The sequence below is a fragment of the Podarcis cretensis genome (genome assembly GCF_951804945.1).
Source record: "Podarcis cretensis genome assembly, chromosome: 3".
In the NCBI taxonomy this organism is placed as follows: domain Eukaryota; kingdom Metazoa; phylum Chordata; class Lepidosauria; order Squamata; family Lacertidae; genus Podarcis; species Podarcis cretensis.
Window position 1 is genome coordinate 37,692,720 of NC_137172.1, and position 23,252 is coordinate 37,715,971.

Below are 23,252 nucleotides of genomic sequence, written 5' to 3' on the forward strand. Positions count from 1 at the left end.
AAGTCCTTTCCCCATCCTCCACTGGACTCTTCCCAAGAAGGATAATGTGCATCAGGACAGGTGGGAAGACAAAGCAGGAGGGGTAGTGGTTGCTTCCCCCTGCCCTCCCCCAAACATTTAATAGTACGGTATATAAGCAGCACAGATCTGAGCAAGAGGCTGGTGGTGATCTTAAACATGAGCTCACCCATCCAGAAAACTCCCCACTGAAATGAATGGCCATTGCAGGAGAGCACACAGCCTTTGCGTAAAGGGAGCAACTCTCTTTATACATTTCTTTCTTGGAATATATATAACAGGGATGAGGAAAGGGCTGTAACTCAAGAGCATCTGCCTTGCATGCAGAAGGTCCCAGGTTCAATCTCTGGCATCTCCAGGTAGGGTTGGGCGAGACTCCTACCTGAAACCCTGGAGTGCCAGTCAGTGTAGACCATACCAAGTTAGATGGACCAATGGTCTGAGTGCAAGGTAGCTTCCTGTGGTCCTGTGAGGACCCTGCAGTGCTCCCAATGTTGTTGGGCTCCAACTCCCATCAGCCCCAGCCAACATGACCAGGGATGATGGGAGTTGTAGTCCAAAGCACCTGGAGGACTGCAGCTTCTCCATCTGCTGTATATAGTCATTAACACGTCATATGATATGTGGAAATTCTCATAAACCCGTAATTTCCTCCATATCTCGTCTTCCTAATCTTTTCCCCAGGTTGAAATGTTCACTGAATGTGAACATGTAACGGATTGCTTCCCTGGACACAGCTTATTTCTGTATTCATCTCAGGTTGGGTGTCGTCCCTTCCCCTTTTGCAAGAAATTATGATATTACTATATATCCATCTATTTTTAGCCCATATCCCCAGCAGTGTGCAAAGAGGTAAGGAAATAGCATTGACTCATATTTCTGACACCTTGTCTTTATCCTGTATGGTTGCTTTTTTGTTTTGTTTTTAATGTTGTAAATCCAGAGTCAAGCCTACCAGTAATGATTTTTCCTTATGTGGTGAGTCAGGAGGTCTCCAGCCCAGATAAAAACACAACAGTTTTAACAGAATAAATACTTTTAAAAGTATTCACACAACTTGCCATCACCATTAATGCCTACAAAAATGGATGGAAAATCTGTGAGGCCCTCCCACTCCCATGAGTCTCAGTCAGTAGTGCCATTGGTAGAGACAAAGTCCAACAATATCTGGAGGGCCACAGGCTCCCCAACTCAGGTCTGCATGATCCTTCTCAGTACTAACCTGTGTGATGGGAAGAGTCCTTGTTTCCTTCTCTTCTCTCCTTCTGGTTAGGTCCTTATGCATTCAGATATCGAAGGCGTGATGGCGGGCAATGCCCATCAGTGAGTGACCGAAGCTTTTATGACACTTGAGATGATCTGTTGGAGAAATTGACACACATGGTATACAGCAGTGCAAAGGTTGTTTGTATATTTTCATACAATGTGCTTGTGGATATGAAGAAGGCCCCAAATTAAGACAACTGTTCGGCGTTTGATATGTTTTGCGACTTACAAGAACTTAAGAATATGAGATGAGCCTGCTGTGTCAGGTCAATGTCCCATCTAGAGCAGCATCCTCTTCTCAAATTGACCAATCAGATGCCTGTGGGAATCCTGAAAGCAGGACCAGAGTGCAGCAGAATTCTACCCACCTGTGATTCCCAGCAATTTGTATTCAGAGACATACTGCCTCTGACAAAGCATGGACATCATGGTTAGTGGTTACCTCCTCTATTATTAGGCAGAATGAGGCAATTGTCTCTGACAGCAGTTGCTGGGGGCACAATGATGGCAGCCTTCACCAAAGGAATTTCTCCTGAGCCTCCTTGCCACACCTTTCTGTTGGAGGTTAGAATTGTGTATGCCACATGGCCTTGCCTGCCCACCCGCTATAACTATGCTATAGGTCTATTGGAGGACATAATCCCACTGCTTGGCTTAAAGTAAAATCCAGCCACCATCTTCCTTGTCCAAGTTTTATCTAGCCACTTCTTCAGATCCGGTTCTGCAAATACTCTTGTTGACCACTTCCCAAACACCAACTGGCAATGCTCTTTGCTTTATGATTCTGTCCTTGCGATTAACCACAGTAAAATTTTGGACAGATTGTGTAACGTCTGTTCCTCCAGAATCACTGCTACAAATCATTTACTTCTAATGAACTATTTCTATTTTGAAAAGAAACCCAAACAACTCTGCTGGGAGACATTCCCCAACTGGATTGCTGTCATGAAATAAACTCCCCACGGTGACCTCCTCCTTGGGTCCAGGGCTTTTCAGTTCACCATGGGAAAAGTCAATAGGAATCCGTTCCCATGTGCATTTCTTCACATATTCCATAATTAATCAAATGTTCACGAAGCTATCATAAAACAAAAGGCTGCTGTTTCGCAATAGTTCAACTTCCCTTTAAGTACTAAAATAAGCATCATGTTTGCAAAAGCATTTACCAAATCATCTAGTAAACACCGTTTTTCTGTATATCTAGTATTGTTCATACATGGGCTCTGTTTAAAATTTTGCTCAATAGAATTTGATTCTTCTCTCTTCTGCTTTATAAAATGAGCAACATGTCTTCTATCATTGCTTAGGAGAAGTCTTGCTCGTGGCTGTATGAAATCCTACATAGACATACCTGAATTTGGAAAATGGCCTGAGCGTGTGAATACTATTTAGAATGTTGGACTAGGAGCTGGGAGAACAGGGTTCATTATCACCATGGAGCCCTGAAGTTCAATGGGTGTCCCTGGGGCCAGTCTCTGCCTCTTAGCACAAATTCCCAGAGGACAAATGGGGAGAGGCAAGAAAGCCATGCATCCACCTTCAGCTCCTTGGAGAAAGGTGGGATATGCATGAAATATAATACAATGTCGTTAGGTTCTCAAGGAAAGCTACTGATTTCCACAGACCGTCCTTGGTGTATGTTGTGATATCAGAATCCAACACTGTTCCTTTATGCCATCTGATGATAGCAGCACTTGAACATCTGAGTAATCTAACCCTCTGCTTTCTTCTCTTTTTAACCATGGATGTAAAACAGCATTAGTCTCTTTATCATCCCCTCTGCACATGTGTGCTAACTCTTTCCAGTGGTATTTTTTCCCCATAGCAGTTAGCTTTGTAAAGTGAGCAGAATGAAAAGACAAACAAAACTAAATAGCATCTAAGACAAGGCATTGTTCTCTGGAAGAACTTTGACGTGTAGCCGTGATGATCTGCATAAGTCAGACAAGTTTGTCCACTTACAAGCATTGTGGTCATCTCAAACATAATGTTAGTTGGGATAGCCCTTAATACACTTGCTATTAACCATCACACTGTTGTAAAAGGTTTTTATACTTTTAAATAAAACTGAACTGCATCCTACACATTCGTCGTCCTCCTTTTTTTCTTTTCAGACTCGAATAGACTGAGTAATTCCTTTTAAAACAATTGGCTTCACATTACTCTTTAAGAACAACCGTCTTTTGACTGAGTTAGTCTAGAGCCATTCAACAGAATGAGGGTACAGAATGAAGGGGTAACGACACAGTAAAGCTGCCTTATACTGAGTCTGACCATTGGACATCAAGCTCCATACTGTCCACACAGATTGGCAGTGTGATTTTCCAGTCTCCCATGGTCTGTCAGAGATTGAATCTGGGACCTTCTGCGTGTAATGCAAATGTTCTGCGCCACAGCTCCAGGTTGCCAGGAAAGATTTGCTTACCATATTTTAGCTCAATGATTTTCTCTCAACGTGGCTCACATCAATAGAGAGGGGGGCGGGGAGGTTGCCATTGGGCTTACAAAAAACTTCCAACTCTACAATTCTCTGATTCTATAAGAACTTAAAAAATGAAAAAGTGGAGTGTGGGGGGGGAATGGCGGAGGACAGAGATAAGAATATACTAAGTGTCTGCTGGATCAGGTCAATGGTCCATCTAATCCAGCATCCTTATGTGACAGGTTCTCTCAAGACCTATCAGTCCCAGTGTTCCAAATGCAGGGAGAGAAAAGAAGGCCAGCTGGGAGGAGGGGCAACGTTACCATAACAATCAGGGTCATTGATCTCAGGGACAGTGGGAGCCAGTAGTGCTGCTGGTAGGATTTATAGCCTACAGTCGTCAAAAACTGCATGCATTTTGCTAGAGAGCAAAGAATGCTTATACTATCTAGCTATTTTGCTTGTTGTGACCCTGAAAGAAAAACTGGCTTCAGGGAAACAATTTATGAATTTGCAATGAGAAACACCATAAAAACGCAAAGCTTTAAAGTGAACTGGTCTATTTATAAAATGTTTGAAGTCATGTTGATCCATTAGAACAATAACAACAACAACACTCAAAAGATTTTATATATATAAAGATTGTTATTGTTTTCTTTATGGTCATGGGGGGACGGATTTAAAAAAAGATTATGAGAGCAATTTGCTTGTATGAAACATAACAAACAAGAACCAATAATTTTGAGTTTTTAAAATAGCCCCATTTTTTATTATCTTGTCAAAATACTGACAGGATAAAACCTTTATTAGAACCAGCTGAAAAGTTACAAAACAGTTAGCTAGGTTTATGGGGTTGTTCTTCAGGCTGGGTGATATATTAAACAAAAATAGCAAAAGGAAGGAGGATGTTGGCCACAATCTCTTTTCAGACATGCAGAAAATGTAATTTCAGAATTTAAATGGATACTGTTTTTTCGCGACTCTTGAGATTCTATGTATGGGATGTGACTGCGGTATCTTTGAGGGAAGGAGGCCATATTGAAACTTTGTAATGGGCCTTAAAAAAGGGATGCATAAACCTTTATGACAGAGGCCAGAGTGTTTTGCCATTGATGGGCAAGGATTTATGACTCCCAATTGTTCGACAGCAGAAACAGCACAATGAGCTCTGTCTTCCCTAAATTATACCACTGAAGTGAAGAATGTTTTGGGATAACCAGGAGTGGATTTTTCTGTGGAAGGACAACAAACTCCATTCAGTACTGGTATTGATGGGCTTAGAATTCTTTAATACTAAATGAATATCTTTTGCATCAGTCTGTGGCCAGCGGATCAGGGGTTTTACTTAAACAGAAAGTAGATCCTGCAAGCCTGACATCTGCCTGCTCCTGGATTAGATGCTCCAGTGCATCCTTCCTCAACCTGGTGCCCTCCAGGTGTTTAGGACTCAAATTCCCATCATCACTGGCCTAGGTGGCTGGGGCTAAAGGCAATTGCACTCTAAAACCTCTGGGAGGCACTAGGTTGGAGAAAGTGGCTCTAATGCTAGTCTGGATCAACTGTAAACTGGGGAGGAGCAGAGAATTATAGCAAAGTACTGCAAACATTTGCTTTATTAGCCAAACTTTAGAAGCTGCTTTCATTCCTTGTTCTAACACAAAATCTAGAAGTGCATTGTTTGTACACCACAAACTCTGCACTTAACAGCATTTGTCTGGAGAAGGAATAACCAATGTCACAATTATTTCCTTACCCTTTTCTGCATGGGCACCATTTGCTTTATGAGCTCTCACTTTTACTTTATGAAGGAAAGCGGGGGGCAAAAGTAACCTTTAAGAAAAATGGGATAAAGAGTAATGTGAATTGTTTTCCATCTTCCTATGACAGCAGTGATTTATTTATAGCTGAAGACCAGAGGACGGTCCTCACGTGGCTATTGAAAATGAAAACAGTATGCGGGGTTTTGTTTTGTTTTGCTTTTGTGCTTTTGCAGTTAAAAAATCTCTCTCCGCATTCCCTAAACCCTTGTTATTGTAACCAGAGCCACATTTCACATTGCTACAATTGAGGGTTATGTAAATTCCAAGGATTTTAAAGGATAGGGCCTGCACACTCTGTGTTTGGCCACAGAGAAGTTGACACAAACGGTTACGGACAACTTTTTTGAGATGGAGGAAGGTGCTTGAATAAACTAAAAACAGATGAGAGGCATAGTGCAAAATTCAGCCTGAGCTGGAACCAAATGCCTTTGGGAGGGTCAGGTAATAACGTTTTCTTATTGCTTTCATTTCTACAGAAGAAGTTCAGGGTGGACAAAACAAACAAAAAACCGAAACACCTTCCAAGCCTTTTCCTGGATGTCCAAAAGCTTTATACTTATTTAGGAGTTTAAAGGGACAACATATTGACTTTGTGTCCTTGTATAGCTCATTGGTTTCAGTGGGCTGTGTTATTGTACTCTTGCCTTCTGAGCTTTCCATAGGCCTCGGGCTGACCACTGTGCAGAAAGAACACCAGACTAAATGAATCCTTGGGCTATTCTTATGTCCTTAACCCAGGGGCCAGCAACCTTTTTCAGCTGTGGGCCGGTCCACTGTCCCTCAGACCATGTGGTGGGCCAGACTATATTTTTTTTTTGGGGGGGGGGGAATGAACCAATTCCTATGCCCCACAAATAACCCAGAGATGCATTTTAAATAAAAGCACACATTCTACTCCTGTAAAAACACCAGGCAGGCCCCACAAATAACCCAGAGATGCATTTTAAATAAAAGGACACATTCTACTCATGTAAAAACACGCTGATTCCTGGACCATCCATGGGTCAGATTGAGAAGACAATTGGGCCACATCCAGCCCATGGGCCTTAGGTTGCCTACCCCTGCTGTAAGGGAAGACGGAGCTTTCTCTCTGCTGCTGTTCTGATCCATAACGATCTTTTTGTGAGTAACTTGGCTCCTTTGCCCCTTGCCTTTAACCCCCCTAAATGGGGCTTTCCTCCTCCCTAAAAAAAACCTCAACAGCTCAGTGATGTTTCCTTTTTGGAGTGGAACCAGGGTTGGGACTGGTTGAATTCGAGCAAAGATTCGATGGTCTACTGTGATTCATCAGCCTTGAATCATCAGACTGAAATAAGGTAGCTCTCCCTCCACAGGAAATACCTCCTGCTGCTGGAATCTTTGAAAAGGCTGGGTTCACACATTACACAATTCATGTTATCAATTAAGAAATGAATGAAATGGTTGCTATCAGTCCTCGTCGCTGACTCTCACTATCATTAGGCAGTTAACCCAGCAACGGGAACTGAGCCAAGAAGGGATAAACCTTGCACAGTTTGGCTACCACTTTAAATTCAAAGCATGGTTAAAATGGAAATGAGGTGGCAACCTATACAGTGGTACCTCAGGTTACATACGCTTCAGGTTACATACGCTTCAGGTTACAGAATCCGCTAACCCAGAAATAGTGCTTCAGGTTAAGAACTTTGCTTCAGGATGAGAACAGAAATTGTGCTCCAGCGGCGCGGTGGCAGCAGGAGGCCCCATTAGCTAAAGTGGTCTTCAGGTTAAGAACAGTTTCAGGTTAAGTACGGACCTCTGGAACGAATTAAGTACTTAACCTGAGGTACCACTGTATGTCAGAACCCAGGCCATGTCAATTTCCTATTGTGTGGAGTGGGTAACAATGTAAAGTATAGCATAGCAGGAGTAGGTAAGAGTGGAGCCATGTTTCTCTACAGCTGTTTTTCTCCTGGGTGAGAATTACTTCTTGTTCCAGAGCACCACCAGAAGAAAATGGCTGTGTGAGAAGCAAGATTTTTTGTTTTGTTTATGCAGAGGAGGAAAAGGTCCCTAGCAAATCCATACATGCTGCTCTTTGAATTTCTTCCCTCACTTCACAGGAAATCAGCAATGACCTAATTTTGACACACAGGTCTGCAGCCATCATTGTGAGTTTGCCTTTACCTTCAGAGATGGCCCAATACATGTTGCTGCCTGAGGCAACGGACATGATGTTGTTGCTCCCTTTCCATGTACAGAAGCAGCTTGGATTGGAGCTTAATTCTACCCCTAACACCCATGGTGGGACCCTTTACTACATCTGAAGTTAGTAGGCTGGCTTAGGGCATGCAAGGCAGGACCATGTGGTACACACAGATCAATCTCTGCTGCTACTCCTTGTCTCCCAGGATTTGCCACCCAAGGCGGGTGCCTCATTTTGCCTAATAGAAGGGCTGTCCCGTCTATTTTCTCTGCCCAAAGTGAACTGCTAGCAAACCCTATCGTCGCAGTTGGGTGTCATTATTATTAATTAAATTTGTTAGTCATTTTATCTTGCCCAGGGAAACCCAAAGCAACTTTCAACCAAACAAGCAGGCAGAACTCCCCACCTCACATAGACTCATAGAGTTGGGTCATTTAGTCCAAATCCCTGCAATGCAGGTATCTCAGCTAAAGTAGCCATGACAGCTGTCTATCCCACCTTAAAAACCTCTTTGGACTTCAAAACTTCCAATGAAGAAGATCTGCAGAGTGGCTGCATAGCCTGTGTGTACAGATCCAGGGGTTGTTGTGCTATTCATGACAAAGTCCATTTGGGAGCAAAGAGTCTGCTTGCAAGTAAACAATCCCTGAATCCCATTTACAACCAAGATCTATGGTCAGTGTGTGGTCCAGGAGGTCGACCTATATAAAATCTCCCTCATGAGCCTCCTGGTTGCTGGCACAACAGCACAAGTTTCTGCCTTCTTGTTTGGTTTCTCTTCCTGGCTGTGCTGTAGTTTGCTGAACTCCCTATATGCCGACCTCAGACTGTTTCCTCATATTGCGCTGGATTGTATTTAGTCCTAGACTGATTCCCTGTGCTTGAGCTTGGCTTGTTTGGACTGCACTGCACCAGCAAGCTTGGTGAGTCCTTTGGTGAGAAGCTTATGCCTACTGGGAACCTTGCCCCTGAGGGCAACCGTTGGAGCATGACCGTCGGTTTTTCTTAGGAGGTATGAATTTGGGCCTCAGGCCTCCGCCTGCTGCTCTGTAACTTAAATATTTAAGTCTTGCCTCTTTGTTTATACTTCATATAGACCTTTGGTTGCTGCCCCACTTCTGTTTCTGCAGATTGCCTGTGAAGGGAACAGCAAGTGTGTGTATCTGTTTAATTGATTACATGTGTTGGGGATGTGCCCTCAGCCCAAGTCTTAAAAAAGAAATTGTATCTGACGATGGGCCTCAAAGAGGCTAATAGCTTCCCTCATTAGGTTTTGTGTAAATTTTATCCTGTCAGGAGCTTGAGGGCTATAAAAGCAGTCATCACACGACTAAAAGCATTTTTCCCCTTCTTTCCAAGCAAAATGAAAGGGGGGGGGGGTTGGAATAGGAGATACAGGCATGATAACTGAGGGGAAAGAGTTTACTATTGAAAGAAAAGAAAATCCACAAAAGGCCGTTAAATAATATAGGAAACAGTGGGGCTCAAAATGTGACCAACACCTGATTCAAATGGTCTTGGAAAGGCTTCAGTGACTAAGGAATATGTCGTCTGCCTTTGAGTCATCTTGGGACACAGTGAAGAAAAAAGAAAAAGAACTTGAACAAAAACAAATGTCAGCTTCAAAGTCTATGAACAGAAATGTTAGCCTAGAGGCAGGGTTATTGCTTTAAGGTTTCCAAATTTGGAAAGTAAGGAAGTAAGCAAAGACTCCTTCTTTGATGCTACTATGTGACAGACCCCCAGATATTGATTCGGTGTTTACACCCACTTCCCTCCTCCTTTGCAACCCTGTCATGCCCTCTCTTTGATCATTCCTGTCATCTGGGGGAAAGTCCCTTTAGGTCCTTCTTTTTATCCCTAAAAAGCCTCAGAGGGTTTTTTTTTTTTGGGGGGGGGGACTACTGGGCTTCTAAGTGCTTTTATGAAACCCCACTCTCCAACACAAAATTGGAAGTTCACTGAGTGCCTTGTCTCTAAGTATTAAGCTGAAGGGGTCGGTAGGGACCTCCAGCATTAAGGCCTTATTCTTGTGTTACTTTTCATTGTGGCAAAACTACTCTGTGGTGAGAGGCAGCTTTAGGGTAGTGCAACTGGTCTAGCCACACTGGGTGCTGGAGGACATCACAATAACAATGTAGAACAGAGCACAGGAGGCAGAGGGTACCAATTTTAGTGTCACACAGGGTGCCACTGATATGTGAGAGCCCAAAGTCCTCCTCTACCTTTCCCATGCCAGTTTTGCACAGTGAATATTTTGTTTGTATGCATGCTAAAGTAAGGAGAGATGGCATCTATCAACATGGGGCAAAAAGTTAGTTTTCAACAGTTTGCTGTGATTTATGAGCACTAAACTTCACTATGTGAGGGTGTGTGTGCCAATTGTTTCTTTATCAGCTGCTGAGGTGGTGTAGCACTAGGCATGTTATGATTCTGTAGGGAATGAGTGGATGGAAAGTAGTCTTAATAAGTGCCACAATGGGGTTAGAAAGTCATATAGTCATGTATCTTTTGCCTGTATTTATAAATAGTTACTCTCATTATATCACCATGGATGCAGCACTTTTAATATGCAGAGGAAGGATTTGGCATGGTTATAACTCCATTTCATGATATGGAAGTAAATTTATCAGAACAAGTCAATCCAGAAGAATTACAGGGACCTATCGATTTGTGGTGACCGGTGCTTTTTTTCTAGAAAAATAGGTGCCAGTACTCACCATGAAGTTGTTACAGTAAGTGCCACACATTTTAACAACAACAAAAAGAGGTGTGGGTACTTGTACCCTTGAATATCCCCTGAAAAAAAGCACTGGTGGTGACACATTCCTCTATGTCAGGCATTGCCTTTTGGGACCAGAGGGCACATTTCAAATTTGGGGAGAAGGCTAGGGGTGCCAGTCACAATATGGCTGTCATGGAACATACTACAAAATGGCTATCATGGAGAACGTGGCATAAAACAAAATATAGAGAAACAACCTTATGCTTGCCATAGGAAGTCAGCTATGTCCTGATTGTGGAGATCACACAACACTGATCTTACACATACACATACACATCTTAATGACAACACATCATAGTAAATACCAAAGAAGTATCACACAAACATACCTTACATATTTGCCTTATACTCCAAGGCTGCAGATATGAGTAACTTTAAGAATGCAATTTGCCTTCCATCCAGGGCCTGGCCAGTGGGCATGTGCAGCCTTCTATGCTGCCTGATGGTAGAACTCGCATTGTAAGAGCTTTTGTGCTGGGTATTAGTGCGTGCACACTTAAATGGCTGGCTGAGGGGCACCTGGATGATCTATTAAGAAGTTTTGTAAGTGAATCACTGCCCTGTCTCACCCTTTCTCTGCTTCATTCTTCATTGTCTGCTAGTACCACTATGCTACATCTGGCAAGGAAGCCAGCTATTGATGTATGCTGACTCACACTGAGGCATCGTCAATATATCTTGGGCAGTTCATAATGCCATGCAGTGCCGGCTTACAGCACAGTCATGATACCACACTGGTACAGCAGCCATTATGTGTCTTCCCAACTTGGAAAACTGAGCTGCAGGACACTGTTAAAAAACAGACTTTAAATTCTGGGGCAGAGGAAATTCTGCTTCTGTAAACCTACAGTAAGTGCCATGTATGTTGGGAGAGAAACCCTATAGGCGGTTAGGGTTTTATGAGCCCCTGTTTCTTGTGCCATTTTTCAAAATTGGAGATGACAGAGTGACAACTCAGCTGGTGGACTGCAAGGAAATTAACAGTACATGCATAGTAAATTTATGAAATTTCCTGTCACAAGATTTTTTGGGGGAATTTGCTGCCACAAGACTTGCTGAAAGCTACTAATTTAGAGACCTTTATAAGGAAATTAGACAAACAAATGGAAAACAAGGTTATTGCTGGCTACTGCTTATGATGGCTGTACCTTATTTCTGGGTTCAGAGGCACTATGTCAGTGAGTACCAGTAGCTGGAGAACAAAAGCAGGCAAGGGCTATTGTCCTCATTTCCTGCTTTTGGGCTTCCCAGAGATATTTGGCTAGCCACTGTGGAAAACAGATTCTGGACTAAATAGGCCTTTGGTCTGACCCAGCAAGACTTTTCCTATGTTCTTAAGAACATGGCACAATAATATTTGAAGCACACAGTTCATTTTAGCATTCCAAAGTTAAAGAATCTGAAAACCAGATGTAATCCAGCACCAGTCAGCGGTGTCACAATGGAGGTAAGTAGTGTGCCATAATTAATTGGGTATACACTGTGGACCTGGAAGACCTAATTTCAAAGGTCTGCACAGCCATAAATGTCTCTGTGTGACATTAGGCCAGTCATACTCCCTCACCCAAACATACCAAACAAAGTTGTTGTGAGGATGAAAAGAAGATAACCTCACATACTTTGTCTATTTTTGTTTCTACCCTGCCTTTTGTAGAACAGATCACAGGGAAGATTACAATACAAATCAATCAAATACAGCTTTTCATAAAATACTACTTTAGTCAACAACAACAAAATCTAAAATTAACAAAATATAAACAGCAAGCAAAATCCTAACCCCATAGCATTCCGATGCCCAGTATGGTTCACCTTATTAAGTCCCCCAAAGTATGAATAAATTAAAATGTTTTCAACTAATGTCAAAAGGTCACCAATGAGGGGGATGATTGAACAGCCCATCAAACTGGAAAAGGGCCTTATCCCAAATGTATCTTCATCATAGGCAGGACCACCAACAAGTATCTGTGTCCCAAGCTGTTTAAGGCTTGATATTCTAATGTTGAAACCTTAAAATTGGGCCCAGTTGCATATAGGCAGCCTGTGCAGGAGTCATATTATTTCCCTGTACAGCAATCTGACTTCCATAGTCTGCACTGGATGCAGCTTCTGGGCAGTCTTCAGGGTTTACCCTCCATAGATTGCATTGCAATAGTCCACACCTGAGGTTGCCAGGGTATGAATGAGAATGGCCAAGCTATCTCAGTCAAAGGAGCAGAAACAGCTGGCTAACTAGCTGCAGCTGGGAAAGGCATTCCAAACCACTGAAGCCGCCTGGGCTTCTGGTGCCCATTTCAAATCCAAGAGTAACCTCCCCTCTCAAGCTGAATACCAGTTGATGGAAACCACAAGAGGAGAGCAAGCTCTTGAGTGCAGGTCCCGTTAGTGGGTTTCCCTATTGCATCTGGTTGGCCACAGTGTGAGCAAGATGCTCAACTAGATGGGTTGCTGTCCTGATCTAGCAGGTTCCTCTTATGTTCTTGCATTCATGCAAAGTATTTCATTTGATAGAGAGGCTTCATGGCTTTTTTATTTACTGGGATTGGGGACATTTTGTTCTAGTCCAGATGGGTCATGTCCTAATACTTCTGACCCAGGGTTTGAGAACTCGCATTTATGTAAGGTTTGGGAACGACAGTTCCAACTCAACCTCTTGTTCCTTCTGTCAGGAAATGGCAACCTCCGATTTCTCAACAATCCGTAATTGCCCTGAAATGACTTTATATTCTTCTGGAACTCCCTGGGAGCCTCTGGAAGTTATCCAGCAATCCTGGTCAGCAGAGCAGCAGAGTCATGACACATCTGGAAGATGTCTATGTGTGGCTGTGCAAATCTAGTGGTATCCCACTGTCTTAAACAATAAAAAGTAGAGTAAAGAGAAATCTACTACAGATGCAATTATTGTCCCCTGGTATTGATCAGCTGAGATGGGGGGTATATTTGACCCCTACTTCCAAGGGGGTATATCTACTCATGATTTAAAGATGATTAAGTCAAAAGGTCCTGTGGTTGTGACACCAGTAAGCATAAGCCATACAAACGTATTCAGTGATTTAACTGCTTTATTATTTATTTCTTATTATCTTTACACTCTACTTTTCCTTCAGGCTGCTCAAGGTGGTGGACATGGTTCTTCCCCTTCCTATTTTATACTTACAGGTGAAAAGGTAAAGGTAAAGGACCCCTGGTCAGTTTAGTGCAGTCAAAGGCAACTATGGTGTGCAGCACTCATTTCGCTTTCAGACCGAGTGAGCCGGTGTTTGTCCACAGACAGCTTTCTGAGTCATGTGGCCAGCATGACTAAACCACTTCTGGTGCAATGGAACAACGTGATGGAAATCAGAGTGCATGGAAATGCCACTTACCTTCCTGCCGCAGCAGTACCTATTTATCTACTTGCACTGGTATGCTTTCAAACTGCTAGGTTGGCAGGAGCTGGGAGAGAGCAATGGGAGCTCACCCCATCGCAGGGATTCAAACTGCTGACCTTCTGATTGGGAAGAACCCCGTGAGATACAGTATCTGACCCAAGGTCACCCAGTGAACTTGCTTGAGTGGGGATTTGAACTCTGGCTTCCCATGTTCTAGCCCAACACTTTACCACACTGGCTCACAAGTGAGATACAAGAGTGCCATTTAAAAACTCCAAGATTGACACCACATCTTTAAGGACAGACTTCCCTCCAAACAAACCAATGCCACACTGTCAGCAAATAATATAACCCAACTTTTCTCTCTCCACTTTAAGATCAATGTCAGCAGGAAAATAAGCACTGGTTGGCTACTTAGAATCATAGAATCATAGAATCATAGAATTGGAAGAGACCACAAGGGCCATTGAGTCCAACCCCCTGCCAAGCAGGAAACACCATCAGAGCACTCCTGACATATGGTTGTCAAGCCTCTGCTTAAAGACCTCCAAAGAAGGAGACTCCACCACACTCCTTGGCAGCAAATTCCACTGTCGAACAGCTCTTACTGTCAGGAAGTTCTTCCTAATGTTTAGGTGGAATCTTCTTTCTTGTAGTTTGGAACCATTGCTCCGTGTCCGCTTCTCTGGAGCAGCAGAAAACAACCTTTCTCCCTCCTCTATGTGACATCCTTTTATATATTTGAACATGGCTATCATATCACCCCTTAACCTCCTCTTCTCCAGGCTAAACATGCCCAGCTCCCTTGTTGGCAGAGTTTTGATCCAGGAGGGGATCATGAGATTATAACCAAAGCACATACCCATTCTGGGCAGGTAAATATCAGACTCACAAATCTCTCTTTTTTCACCAAGAACATATCCAAATTACTCATGCTCATTCCTACCACCCCCTTTTTAACAATGGGGTGGGGTAAAGGGGTAGGTTTAAAGCCCCAAATTGCAAGATTCCTGATAAAAGAAACTTCTACCATGCAATGAACACAGTTAGCACTACCACCCCACACATAAACAACTAAAACCTGGGGACACAGTAATAATGGGACTTTCCTCATGATTACAGCTGTCACATTGTCATAGGTGTGTTACCAGCCAGCTTGCAGTTCCCCACTGTGCCTGCGTGCACCCCATACATTTAAAGCAGATGGCTTCCTCCAAAGAACCCTGGGAACTGTAGTTTAGTCTGCACAGAGCGACAGTGCCTAGCACCTTTAAAAAGCAACACACACCCCAATCTACAAAACCAGGGTTGGAGTGACTGTGTATGTACTGTGTACTGAAAGCTTCTAGCAGGAGCAGCACACCTTTCTACTGCAGCCAGCACAGCCACTTTGCCAACTTTGGCCCATTTTTCATTTTATAATGAACAAAGTGAAGTCAGTGAAGTTAGCAGGAGCCAAAACAATGTCCCTGTGCATTGTATTTGCTGTCAGCTCCTTTCTCCTTTCAATGGGCTCATTTTAGAAATTTGGCAAATAGCAGTAGCCAACAGATCTGGTGAAGTTATGAGAGTGCTGAAATTCAACTGAAAAAATATTATTCTTGCACCTGACATCCTTCATGCATTAATTTGAATCCAGCTCCACCTCTGGAACCTGGCTTATTCCCAAGGCTCAGGCCAGAGGTTTCAGGATTCAGCCTTCAAATGCATGCTCACTCACATCATGCTCCCTTTGCACATCATATGGAATTGCTTTATTGATTTTAAAAATTCATAAGGTGCTTCCCAGAGAGTCAATCTCATCTCCCAGGGAACTCTGGGAATAGTAGCTCTGAAAGGGGAATGGAGCTAGTGTGGTGTAGTGGTTAAGAGTAGTGGACTCCTAATCTGGTGTACCGGGTTTGCTTCCCCGCTCCTCCACACGCAGCTGCTGGGTGACCTTGGGCTGGTCACACTTCTCTGAAGTCTCTCGGCCTCACTCACCTCACAGAGTGTTTGTTGTGGGGGAGGAAGGGAAGTGAGATTGTTAGCTGCTTTGAGACTCCTTAGGGTAGTGATAAAGTGGGATATCAAATCCAAACTCTTCTTCTTCTTCTTCCTAAAAACTCTCAGCATCCTTAACAAAGAACAGTTCCTGGGATTCTTGGGGGGAAACCATGACTGTTTAAAGTGGTGGGATACTGCTTTAGAAGCATGGTGTGAATGGGATCTAAGACCAATATGGTGCCAGGCTGCTTCCTCCCACTCCATGGCTCAGTTGAAATTCTCCTACCGAGCTCCTGTAATGATGCCAAACACCTTGAGGGCACCGACAAGTGGGGCAAAAAAATGCAGTAAATAAACATCATCTAGCATTTCAGCCTCTTATTATGGAAAATATGGTTGGTACCTAACAATATGTTTCTCTTTGAGGTACTAGCCAGCCCTGTTCAATTAGTCTATTATGAAGCAGTGCTTCTAGGAAAAGCTGCTGCCTACTTACTGGAAATAAACCCCACTGAGAAAGAAGCCCTGAATAATAACCGCTGTGTTACTCTTTTGCAAATCCAGATGCAATTATAGCAGTGCCAGGCAAAACTTTTGGACCAAAGTGCACAAGGGTAATCACACATGCATGCACACACACACTCCTTTTCAGCAACTTATTTTCCTTCAGCAATGCAAGCTTGTATTGCAAGTCGTCTTAGATTAGCTGTTGAACATCTGTCCATTAAAGCATTAGCCAGCTTCATCAGCCAGCGAGGACATTACACTACACACATCAATACAGAAGGAGATTCCAAGAGCTATAAATAACTTACATTCGCCTACATGATTAAGTTCTGTAATCAGTTATTTCAATATAACATCACTCCGCTTCCATCTAATTCTTTTCTCCCTTGTCAACAGCTTATATACACACACATGATATCTGCAGCCTTGTAGAATTATAAAAGCAGAAACACAGCCTTGAAAACACCTCTTTCAGGGTTGCTAGTGCATGAAGCAGCTCACCCCTGCTCACCCCTGCTCTTCATCCCTGTTCCAGCTCAGTTATCCTTTATGCCCACTCATTAAGTTGTGTTGGCTTTTCTGGAGCAAATGTAGTGTCCAAACTGCCTTAGGTTTTACACAGGCTTTTCAAATAAATAAATAAAAACCTAGCCAGCTAAGGCAATCCAAGATCATGAAGCATGCCAAAAAAGAAAAGAGAAAAGCATTGCTTTTAGATGCAGAGAGAAAAAGGGAAGGAGGGAGGGGAGGGCGGAGGGAGCAGGAGATCAGAAGCCCTGCCTGTAAACCAAAAGAAAGGAGATAATAAAACAGAGCTACTTCAGACCTGCTCTTCAGAAGAGTTATTCATAGCCTCCCATGTGAAATGTGCACGTCTTCTTCTTGTTTCTCAGTCATGCTACGGTGAAAAATTAATGGCCAAATTGTTTTTTTTCCTTTCCCAAGGAATTAACAACGGTGCCTCCGCTATTGTTTTCCTTTTAATCTGATTTGTAACATGAATGACAAGATTAATCCAATTTAAAGGGTTATGATGGAACTAAGTGGCCCCTGCTACGCGAGGGAGACATGACAAACAGCAGGATCCTGCTTCCATTCTTAACCATCTTTAATGTCATTTTATTATTTCTGACACTGAAAGTCCTTTTAATCATGTGCTGCTATTGCATCTCTCATAATTAAACTGTGTTCTGCTGCTTTGCTTGTTGCGAGAGAACTAATTTTGGATGACCTGCTTCTTGCCCATTGTAGCCATCTGCAAGGAGACAGGTTCTGTTATTATTGCATTCCAGTTCTGGCTTGTGACCAAGATGGAAACAAGGTTGAACTGAAGTAATTCATCTGTGAAGCCCGAAATGAGTTCCCACCAACCTGGTGCCCTCCAGATGTTGTTGGGACTCCCAACACTCTTCAGCCCCAGCCAAGATGGCCAGCAGTCAAGGATGATGAGAGCCATAGTTCAAAACATCTGGGCTGGGGGGGATCAGGTTGACGAAGGCTGCCCTTGATGTTAAATACTTTATTTTATTTTCAGAAGCAGAAAATGTTACTTCATTGAGCTGATCTTGCCCTTCTGAGTTGAAAATCCTTAGTCCCCTTCTACATTATTGCAAATGATGTGCACACTTAAAAAAAAACACCAAACAACAATGCAAACAAACATTCTGACTATTCTTACTGGCTTGCCTCCCTTCCGCAAGTCCTGCTAAGCATCCAACTCTTAATACCCAAAAGCAGTTCTGAGTGTCTTCCTCTTGTGTAATTCTCAGTCCCTCCAGAGAACCAACAACACGACAAGGGTTGAGAATGACAGTGAGGGTTGTGGACCCTTTTCTCCAACAAGCCCTTTAGCACAGCCCTCTCCCTTTTGAGCCTAATACACATGATAGGACAAAAAGAAACTTTCTAACAGCACTGCTATGCCACCACAGTTTCACTTGGAGGAGGTGTCAGATGAAGGGATTTAAAAATAAACCACACATAGCTCAGAAATCTGTAGAATTTGGATCCAATTGGGCTACTGGTTGTGCACTCAGGAATGTGGCTGCACTTGCCAAATCAAATCTTTAGGGATTTTGTAATGGTTCACATGCTGTAGAGAAAGAACAAGCAACACTGCCATAATCTTTCCCCCCTCTTGCACCCAAGTCTGGATGAGGACTCAAGATAAGCATACAATCCATGCATCTGTGCTTTAGTTTTATACACACGCAAATCTCCCAAACATGCACCCACTTGCTGTCGGCTTGTGTGTGTGTAGCATTTCAGAGAAACTAAGAACCTATGTTCCAAACCTAAATCCTCTGATTGCTCTTTGATTGCTTCAGAAAAGAAAATAGAGCTTACCCTCTCTCTTTTTCCTCCCAGCCAGGGACCAGAAGAGCTGCTGCACCAGCCACTCTTAAGATGCAACCCCCTTGTCTCTGTGTCATTCCTCCTTTTCCTGCAGTCCTGTAAGTCCACACACTGAGCACTGCTCGCCCTGCTTTCCTTTCACTGCCTATGCTGTCCTCCGAGTGGAACTGCTGCCGTTTTCACTTTCAGACCAGCCTCCCTCTGCAAGAGCCTGTGACGTCAGGAAGCCTCTACAAGATATTTATGGCTTAAAAGGGCTAAAGTTTCACTAGGTAAAAGCTTGGATCGCAGCTCCTTGGGAATCTTCGTCTTTCGTGCTTTCATGTGAGAAGGTTTTTCCAAATGCAATATAGCAATACAGAAAGCTGCCTTGTACAGTCAGTGCCTTGGACTATCTAGCTTAGTATTTTCCACACTGACTGGCAGCTAGTCTCCAGGAGCCGTTTCCAGACCAATTGGAGGAACCAGGGATTGAACCTGGGACCTTCTGTATGCAGAGCAGATGCTCTGTCACTGAGCCACGCCCCTTCCCTAGGCTAGGGGATTGCTGTCTTTGTACAGGGAGTGAGGCTGGGGCAACGCAGTAAGCATGGCGTTTCAGACTGCAACAAAAGCCACTTCTTCCAGAGGGCGCATGTAAAGTGCCTCCGCCACATGCAACCAATGTTCCTCTTTAGCACACCCCACACCCTGTGCTGCTAGAACACCCCAGAACTGCTCCAAACATCTGATAAGACTTAAGTAAGAATGAACGGATTGGCCCCTCGGCTTGAACTCATCATGCACAGCCAGACTTCTGCTTCCTCCATGCTTTCTGTTCCTTGGATTAGGATCAGCCCCCTGATAGCACCAATTTGTAACTTAAGCTAATCTATATTTCCAAATAGCCATCACTGCACAAGTTATATAGTTTTGAACTGGATGCTTCCTGAGTTTCGGTAACTCAATAAATTGTCTCTGCTTAATAACAGGAAGGTCTCCAGGTTTTTTCCTGCTTTCGGTACCAGGGGGAAAAAATCCTATAAAAAACAAACCGTACTAAACTGTACACTTAAAATATAGTTATAAATGTAAATACTTATTTTTGGCTGGCTGGTTGCAAACCTGTCTTTGGATACAAAGCAGAACTCTGGCATTTGCGAGATGGAACAACAACTATCCCTGGCCTGAAAGTGTGCATATGTGTGTTAATATGTTGCCAGATTACACATTTGGAATATTCCTACCATGTTTCAAAACTTTCATGTTTTTAAAAAGAACTTTTGTACTGGAGGAAGGTAAGAAAAATGTCAAGTGTAATTTGACCCTAAACCCTTGTACAAAAGCAGTGCCATACTTCACCTTAAAACGTATCTTGAATCACAGAATTGTAGAGTTGGAAAGGACACCGAGGGTCATCTAGTCCAACCCCCTGAAATGCAGGAATTTCAACTAAGGCATCCATAACAGATGGCCATCCAACCTCTGCTTACAAGCCTCCAAGGAAGGAGAGTCCACCACCGTCCGAGGGAGCCCAAACAAAAACAATATTGTTCAGACCAACATTTCAAATGAGTAATCTCTTGGGATGTGATGACTCTTTATAGATTTAGTATTGCTGCTCTTCCTTATTTGGTCTATGCCTTTATTGTTTGTATGGTTCACTGGTACCTTATTTATTATTGTTGCTTATTGCCTTGAAGGTTAGGAATGCAAGAAGAACCCTGCTGGGTGGCCAATTGCCCATCTAGTCCATCATCCTGTTCTCACAGTGGCCAACCAGATGCCTATGGGAAGCCCCCAAGCAGAAGCCAAGCAGAAGCACACTCTCCCCTCCTTTGGTTTCCAGCAACTGGTATTCAGAAGCATGCTGCCTGACTGTGGTGGCAGAGCATATCCTTTGAGGCTAGTAGTCAATGACAGCCACATCCTTCATGAATCTGCCTAATTCTCTTTTAAGCTGGTGGCCATCACTTCCTCCTTGGGGAGCGAATTCCATAGTTTAACTATGTCTGTGTGGAAAAGTATTCTTTTGTCTGTCCTGAAACCTTCAACATTCAGCTTAACTGGATGTCCACAAGTTCTAGTTTTATATGAGAGGGAGGAAAACCTTTCTTTATCCACTATCCCCAGGCCACAAATACTTTGACTATGTTTTTATACACTTTTATCAGAGTTCCATTAGGGATGGAACTGTAGAAGTCAATTAGCATATCTGAGAAGACCTGTTGTTTCAACTTCCAACACATTTATCAAGCCTGACTCATATAGAACAGTTCCAGTGGAGATAATTTTGCATGATTTGATCCCGTGCCACACATAGATCGGACAAATTGTATGGGTGTTTCTCAGAGCTCTTGGCACCCAGTGACATTGATGAAGGAAGGACCCACCTAATTTGCACTACCTGCCTGGTTCCTCTTGACAGAAATTATCAGTGCAAAGCAGACCTTGTGAAAATACCTTACACAACCCTGTTGACATATGAATCAGACACTAAAACAATGGAGGTTGTCATAGTATATTCCTCATGTGTCCTGGGCAAGTCTCCTGGAATGACTGTAAAAACCTTTATTGTCAGTAAGAGTATGGTCTGAGAGTAGCAACCTTGATTCATCATACAGAAACTTTGCCGAATCTAAGGATAACTGGGTCTGAGTTGTCAGTGTATGGTGGATCATGTGGGTACCCTGAGTTCCATCATGGAATATAGGCAGGATATAAATATAATAAAAGTAAAACATTGCAGTGGTACCCAAAAGACTGATATTCTGAATGAGGCTTTTCTTCATTCAGGACAGCAGCACTGAATGGAAAAATTCTCAAACGTTGTTAAGCCAAGTGAGCACATGGAATCTACAAGCTGGTTCTACAACAAGGAACTTTTGCCAAGGCCGTTCCCCTTAGAGATATTCAAGGAAACAAACAAGCACTATCTTACAAATTCCAGTTAAGAGAGCTGCTTGCTATAAATAACTATACATTTTGCAGTTTTACCATATGAGTGAATTCCTTGGGGCTTCAATTCTATTTTGTACCCCAGTTTGTCATCTCTAGTTTTGTCTTTGGAGACCAGAAGTTGATCACTGCTTCAAAATGCTTGTATGACACACCAAAGGTTGTCTGTTGATAATCCAACAGGGTATGCACAGATTATATGTAAATAACTATGGATTTGACTACAAATCTCAGATGTTGTCTTCAGGAGAACATCCATGCATGGCTAGGTAACAGAGCAATTATTTATATTACCTTTTGAACCAGCTCCTCATATATTCAATATAAGTACACAAACAATAAAGAGCATTGTTTAAAGCTGGAAACAAGAGAAATGTCCACAATGACTCATGCATAATTCCCTCAGATTAATTTGTAAAACATGCCGTTCCCAGTCCCTAGGAGCTGGAGGAGGGGTGAAACTGTCGAATCACAAGGAATGAACACACTAATCTGTGTGACCAATTTTTGCACAGGCCTTGCTTACAAACTTTGCTTCCTTATTTCGAAGTTATTTTGACAAAACCAATTGCTGCCTGTTGGGTTATCTATTTTTTTCGCAATAAGGGTCAATGAATCCACACAGCCATTGTGCTGTTTTAGGGCAAACTTTGACTACCGGAGGAACTGCAGTCTGAGAAGCTCCTTAGTTAGTACTCCATTAATAGCTATATAATTGCCTGAAGGTGCACAGAATACTAAGCTGTGTGTGAAACTAACATTATTTGGCTAGCTGTGTGGCTATTAAGACTTGATCCACAAGTTAAATTTATGACCTTGGTGCTACAGAGAGGGAAGATAGTTTTGGTGCTGAAAATCCTGAGCATCACTTTGTAGAAGCACCCAATCACCCCATGTAACTGGCGTCAAGTCTGTCTTCACTAGGGAACATGCATTTAAAGGTTATTTCAGTGGCATAGTTAAAATTAGCTAAATCACACTGGTGCTGCTTCACATGTGGCCTTCGCACCAAAGCTCTCCGCCTCTGAGAAGGCAAACATGCTACAGAAAGCTTCTGAATTAGACTCAAGTTTATACTTCATTGCATGAAACCTAAAACATGGCTTACTTTAAAGTCTGAATGCAATAACCAAAGAACAAAGACAGTTTGACTCACAAGTTCCTTGTTCCACGTGTAAATATTGAATGATCTGTCCACTAAATAAGCAAGGTAGCTCCCATCTACATTAACATTTAAAACAATACATTAATTGGGGGGAAACCACCCTTCCGACTAAGATTAAAAAATGCCTTGAAACTGTTGGAGCTGGCTATGTAAACCAGGAGTCTTACAGACTTTGTAAGTGGGGAGTTTTACAGGTTGAAAGTGTGTCCTGATGGAACTACCATAAGAATCTATTGTCTTACCTTCACTTCCTAAAAAGGAAATGAAACCACAAAACCTACAGTCATACCATTGTAGATATCCCTTCTCTGGTATGCTGCCTCCAGCAGTAGTTAAATACTCAGTGATTCAAAGCAAACAGAACAGAAAACATGAAGCACCTGGCAAGTTTTTGATGGAACATTCACAAATGGAGTGTGATGGTGGGTAGGGAAAAACGCCTTCTTCATCCACTTGGCT

General features: G+C 42.8%; 1 protein-coding gene across 5 annotated transcripts in view; it reads right to left on the bottom strand.

Moving 5' to 3' along the window:
• DAAM2 (dishevelled associated activator of morphogenesis 2) overlaps positions 1-18,860 on the bottom strand; it is a 217,077-nt gene extending 198,217 nt beyond the window's left edge. For 2 of the 5 annotated variants that reach the window (XM_079969181.1, XM_079969176.1), the window contains exons 1-2: positions 18,683-18,860; positions 1,241-1,377 (exon numbers count right to left, since the gene is read on the bottom strand). The gene's annotated coding sequence lies outside the window, so the exon portion shown is untranslated. Of the gene's footprint in view, positions 1-1,240; positions 1,378-16,802; positions 16,948-17,162; positions 17,295-18,682 lie in introns of those variants that run through there. The other 3 variants (XM_079969179.1, XM_079969178.1, XM_079969180.1) reach the window with 3 other exon arrangements.
• Positions 18,861-23,252: the final 4,392 nt, after the last annotated feature.